Below are 6,000 nucleotides of genomic sequence, written 5' to 3' on the forward strand. Positions count from 1 at the left end.
CTGGCCCTGCCCTTAGTAAAGCAGCTGCCCTGACTGCTTGCCCATATGCTTGCCTCATCTGTGCTAAATCTGCCTAGCAACAATGACCCAGACACAACTCACTCCTATCCCCCACCCCCAATGGGTCTCATAAAGAGATATCTCCCTATTAGGCACATGGGTTACACAGAACATATAGTGTAATTGGACTTTCAGAAAGCCTTTGACAAGCAGGGCTGGCTCCAGCATTTCTGCAGGTCCTTCGCTCCTAGAGGGAGTGAGGGACCTGCCACCCCCAAATTGCCGCAGGTGCCGCTCCTCTCCTTTGGCCACCCCAAGCACCTGCTTGTTAAGCTGGTGCCTGGAGCCGGCCCTGTTGACAAGGTCTCTCACCAAAGCTTCTTAAGCAAAGTAAGCAGTCATAGGATAAGAGGGAAGGTCGTTTCATGGATCAGTAACTGGTTCAAAGACAGGAAACAATGGGTAGGAATAAATGTTCAGTTTTTAGAATGAAGAGAGGTAAACAGAGGTGTCCTCCAGGGATCTATACTGGGACCAGTGCTGTTCAACATATTCATAATTGATCTGGAAAAGAGGGTAAACAGTGAAGTGGCAAAATTTGCAGGTGATACAAGTTACTCAGGATAGTAAAATCCAAAGCAGACTGCAAAGAATTACAAAGATATCTCACAAAACTGGGTGACCGGGCAACAAAATGGCAGATGAAATTCAATGTTGATAAATGCAAATTAGTGCACATTGGAAAACATAATCGCAACTATGCATACAAAATGATGGGGTTTAAATTAGCTGTTACCACCGAAGAAAGAGATTTTGGAGTCATTGTGGATAATTCTCTCACACCATCCCTGCAATATGCAGCAGCTTTCAAAAAATCTAAAAGAATGATAGGAACCATTAGGATAGATAATAAGACAGAAAATATCATAATGGCACTATATAAATCCATGGTATACCCATACCTTGAATACTGCATGCAGTTCTGATCATCCCATCTCAAAAAAGATGAATTATGATTGAAAGAGGTTCAGAGAAAGGCAACAAAAATGTCAAAAGACAGGATACTGAGCTAGATGGACCATTGGTCTGACCCAGTATGGCCAATCTTATATTCTCTGGGTGTTCCTTCTGATTAGGTGATTATCTTTTTGTAACAACCTGTATTCAGTTTATTCCCTTCAAACTCCAGTTTTGATTTTATCTCAGCCAAGATTTTTCATTTTAGTTAATTCCAAACCTTATTTTACATATTGACTTCAATAGGGCTAGATGCATGAGTAGGGCTAGCAGGGTTTGGCCTAAAATAAGATTCTATCAGAAATCTTTGAAACAACATATAGTAATATTTCTAGACTCTAGGCCTGTGACAGGCTAGTCTGCTGTCAAGGGCAGTAGCACCTGTTCACAGCACAGAAATACTGGTTTCTCAAGGACAACTGGTCTAAGATACAACCTCAGTCCCAGAAAGAGGGCTGAGGGAAAACTCCTCTTAAAAGGAGGGAAATATTGACTATTCCAAGGCAGAAATGCTGTCTGAGGTATAAACTCAGTCCCAAAGAGAGAACCGAGGAGACAGTCCTGTTTAAAGGAGAGTGGTACTGAGGCAAGGGGCAGAGAAAATGGCTAGCAATATAATCCAGTTGCTGCAGGGAAGAGCTGTGACTGGCTTCTAGGAAATTTGGCTGTAACTGACCCAGGAGAAGCCGTGAGGAACTACAAAGTCAAGGCGGGAGTATCAGAGTTAGCAGACTTTGTGACGAGACCAATGACCAAGATAAAGGTAGAAGCAGCCCAGGGAAAATGGAGGAGGGACTGAAGGAATGGTCCTTAGTTGCCTAAACAGGGTCCCTGGGCTGGACCCAGAGGAGATGGCAGGCCTGGGTTCCCCTACCTCTCCCCCAGCCAAGAGGTAAAGCACAGGTGTCAAAAATAAAAGACAAGAAGAATGGCAAGTGCCAGACAGAGGCTCGGAGATGGGGTTGAAGGCAATTAGATTTTGAATTTCCTATTTTTCTGGAGGTTTTCTGATAACCCCTGAAGGGGAATGGACTAAGCAGCAGTGACTTGGCTGGAGGGCTAGGTCACATACAATGCCTGCCAGGAATCAGGCCCTGCGGCAGAGCTAATCTCTAGGTAATCTCATCAGTACAGCTGGCCTGCAGCAGGCTGACTGCTTAGCCATGCAATCTGATTGGCTGCAGAGTCCAGCAGGCTGGCTCTTAAGCCAGCAGCAGTGGTTTTCTGGCTTCTCAGTTCTTATGCTTACGGTTGTGCATACGCCTGTCTTACCCCTAGTCTCATCTCTGCCCTGTATCCCTGTAACTGTGCCTCAGTGGGTCACAACTGAATACCAAATTCAGAACAAACTGCTGAAAAATAGGGTAGACACACCTCAAAACTGGTGGTTTTTCACCCATGAGATAACAAACCAGCAACCAAAGTAAACTTCTGTTTCACCACACTGGCTAACAAAAAGTCAGAAAAGCAGTTTCCTTATGTATTCCAGTCCTTGAATCACCACCAAAAACACTAGACTTCAAGATGAGTGGTTCTTTAAAAAACAATTTAATCAGATAAAAGGTTCTTCTGATCCCAAAGGACCAGATCAATATATAACTCAGATTTTACCCAGAAATCACGCTGTTGCCAATCCCTTAGTATCTAAAATCTAAAGGTTTATTTATAAAAAGAAAGAAAGAGAGTTCAGAATTAAAATTGGTTAAAGGAATCAAATACATACAGTTATTCAAAGTGATGGAATAAACTGCTGGCTTAAGTCAAGTCTCTGGTTGCTTCCAAATCATTGGAAGTCCTCAGTCCCTTGGTTAGAATGCTCCCATTAGTATAAGTCCATAGTCCATAGGTTTGAGCACGAAGGAGGCAAATCTGAGATATTTCCAGTGCCTTTTATAGCTTCTCTCAAGGGAAGCGAATCCCATTGTTCTTACCGTTGAAAATTACAGGTAAAAGATGGAGTTTGGAGTCAGATGGGCAAGTCACATGTCCATGCATGACTTTGCTTAGTTATAGCAGGAAAGTCAATTAAGAGTAGATAGGCATCTTCCATTGTAAGTTGAGTGTTCTTTAATGGGCCATTCTACTTGAATAGTTCCTTTACAATGTGCTGGCTAAACACCTTGTTGGTGCTACCCAGAAGCAAACACCTTAGAAATAGAGATACATAGTTCATATTCCTAACTTTGGCTACAAAAATGATACGTGCATACAAATAGTATAATCATATTCAGCGAATCATAACCTTTCCATAGACATCTTACATGCCACATTTTGTACAAGATTTACTGCAATTATATAACTGTAGTAGCAACAATGATCTAAATGGTCATAGTTTAATCAGATAATGTCACAACCCCTCCTTGATCCAGTTCCTGATCTGTGGTTTGACCCTTGGCTCTGGCCCCCAATTATGGACTCCAGCTTGACCCTCAGCTCTGGTATGTGGTTTCTGCTTTCTGGTTTGAAAAGCCTCGGCTTTGGCTTCTGACTATGGCTCTGACCCTGACCACTAGGCTTGCTACCTGCTCTGACCACTAGGCTAGACTGACCTTGTCCTGATGAGCTGACAACAATGGATTGTTGTGGCATCAGAACTGAAGTAGGCACTAGACAAAGAGAACCTTGGCAATACTGCACTAGGAGGCAATCTGGAGGTGAGAGGTGCAATTACAGGCCCCCGTTGTGCAAAGACTTGCACACAAGCCAAAGGTCAAAGCACACGTGTCTCCATATAACTTAATATAATAATACCTAGTTCTTATAATGGTTTTCATCAGTAGATCTCAGAGTGTTTTACAAAGGAAGTAAATGTAAGTATCCCTCTTTTACAGATGGAGAAGCTGAAGTCCTCAAAGGGGAAGTGACTTGCCTACTGTCAACCAGCAGAGCAGTGACACAGCCAAGCACAGAACCCACATCTGTTGAGTCCTAGTCCAGTAAGCTACACACTAGGCCACACTGCCTAGATTGCTTAAAACTAAGCCTGTACCTAAACTTTTGCAGGCTGGATTTGTTAAAGGAAACTCCAATAAGTGATCCTCTAGAACTTTTCTTTCTTTTCTGATCTGTACATTTTGATTATCATCAATGGACATACTTTTGTTGGTTTGTGTATGTACAGTGAAATCAACATTTATGGTTAAAAAGCTAATGCTTCTGTCAAGGCTGAATTCCCACTCTGTCACTCCGAGTGAAGGAAGTGGGGGCCCGCAAGGATTTTAAAAATTAATACTTGCCACTCCAGGCTTGTATTAAACTCCCAAGGTTACAGCTTCTCTCTGACCTTGGCTTGGTAAACGCTACCACCATCCAAATACAAAAAAAAAACCCTTTGAACCCAGGAAGGAGCACTTGGGAATTCCTCCCTGTGCGGTATCCTCAAGCCCTTTCACCCCCACTTGGGGGAAGAGCTGGGAAAGAAAACAAAGGAAATTAGCTGTGGCTATCAGCTAATCAAACAACATGCACAAACCTCTGAGGACACCAAAAATCCAATCCTGTTCTTAAAAAAGGTAAATTTTATTAAAAACAAAAAGGGGAAAATACATCTGGAACTTAGGCTTTTTGCTAGATCTTAAAATAAACAATTACAAAAATTAAGCACCCAAAATAGCTTTCTTGGGGGTTCAGCTTAAAGGTTACAAGCAAACAAAAGCATCAGGGGTTAGCACAGAGGAGAGCCACAAGCCAAAATAAAAAAAGAAATCTGATTGTATCTAACTAAACATTCCCTAGCCAAATAATTTCTTCTAGGTATGGAAGATGAAATTTCATACCTGGTTCAAGCCTTACACAGCATTGCTGCTCCGTGTCTCTTTCTCCGGAGAACAACAGACAAAGGGAAAGTTTCTTTCCCAATTTTAAAAAGTTTTACCTTCCCATTGGCTCTTTTGGTCAGGTGCCCACTCCTTTTCTTTTACCTGTGGGCTTGTTAACCCTTTACAGGTAAAGCAAGCATAGAACAGACCAAGAGGGATTTTACAGCTAAGTGGCTGGCTGGGTGTCCATCAAAGAGAGCTACTCTCCCCCTTCATGTATCACAAGCTTCCAAGCCTAAATATAAACTAAGAAGAAAGGATAGGTTTTCAAATGAAATCAGGAAAAGTTTAAAATAGCTAGGAGCTGCAGCGGGGAAGATTTTCACATCAACAGTGTTGAGATTGTGTGAAAAATGACACTGATTTAATGTTTTCATTATGGATTGCTATCTCAGTTTCTTTGTAGCAGTACTCTGAAGTGATATTTAAAGTGTTGGTATTCCATTGAAATACTGACACTTCAGTGGGGATCTGGAGCAGTGCTGGAGATGTTTTTTCCCATGTATGTTGGGTAACAATCATTGTGTAATTCTGTTCTATTGCCTTTTCAGCAGAATACATCAACACAAATTAATTGTTTTAAAATCTCTGACGTTTAATACAAAACGTAGTTCTTGTTAGAGCTCTATAAAATTATTAGGAATTCTGTCAATAAAATGATTAAAAGAAAAGGTGACAAGTATTACAATGTAAAGGCTATTTATCAGCTAGTATGTACCTGTTTTTTCCAAATCTAATCAGAAACATGTAGGGAGAATAGGGGCACACAAACATCTGGATGGGCACACTTACATGTTGTCATTCTCAGGCCTTTATATCAGAACACCCACTGATAACTAACAAATAGAAAAATTCATGTACTAAATAAAAACGTACAACCTATTTGTAGTGTAGAAGGAAAGTATATTTGTCTCAAAACTTCTTAATTTGAGTTGGAGCATTGTTTACATTTTATACATTTACAGCAATTTCCCATCCCAAATAAGAGTTGGCAAGAATACTCAAAAGTGTTTAACATGTATTTAAATTTGAAACAGCTGTTTGGTTCAAGCAGTTCCATGCCTCTTTTTGATCCCTGTTTGTAAGCATTTCCCTCAAGCATTTTTTTTTATATGTATACATATAATCACGCATGAAGAAAAGTATTTGTGCACAAACAAAAGTA

The 6,000-nt window shown here is 41.0% G+C and overlaps 1 protein-coding gene across 3 annotated transcripts in view; it reads right to left on the reverse strand.

Moving 5' to 3' along the window:
• Positions 1-4,882, reverse strand: part of SCEL (sciellin) — a 176,753-nt gene extending 171,871 nt beyond the window's left edge. Inside the window, exon 1 of one of the 3 annotated variants that reach the window (XM_065593186.1) lies at positions 4,794-4,882. The gene's annotated coding sequence lies outside the window, so the exon portion shown is untranslated. The remainder of the gene's footprint in view (positions 1-4,793) is intronic. The other 2 variants (XM_065593161.1, XM_065593146.1) reach the window with 2 other exon arrangements.
• Positions 4,883-6,000: the final 1,118 nt, after the last annotated feature.

This window comes from Chrysemys picta, chromosome 1 (assembly GCF_011386835.1).
Source record: "Chrysemys picta bellii isolate R12L10 chromosome 1, ASM1138683v2, whole genome shotgun sequence".
NCBI lineage: Eukaryota > Metazoa > Chordata > Testudines > Emydidae > Chrysemys > Chrysemys picta.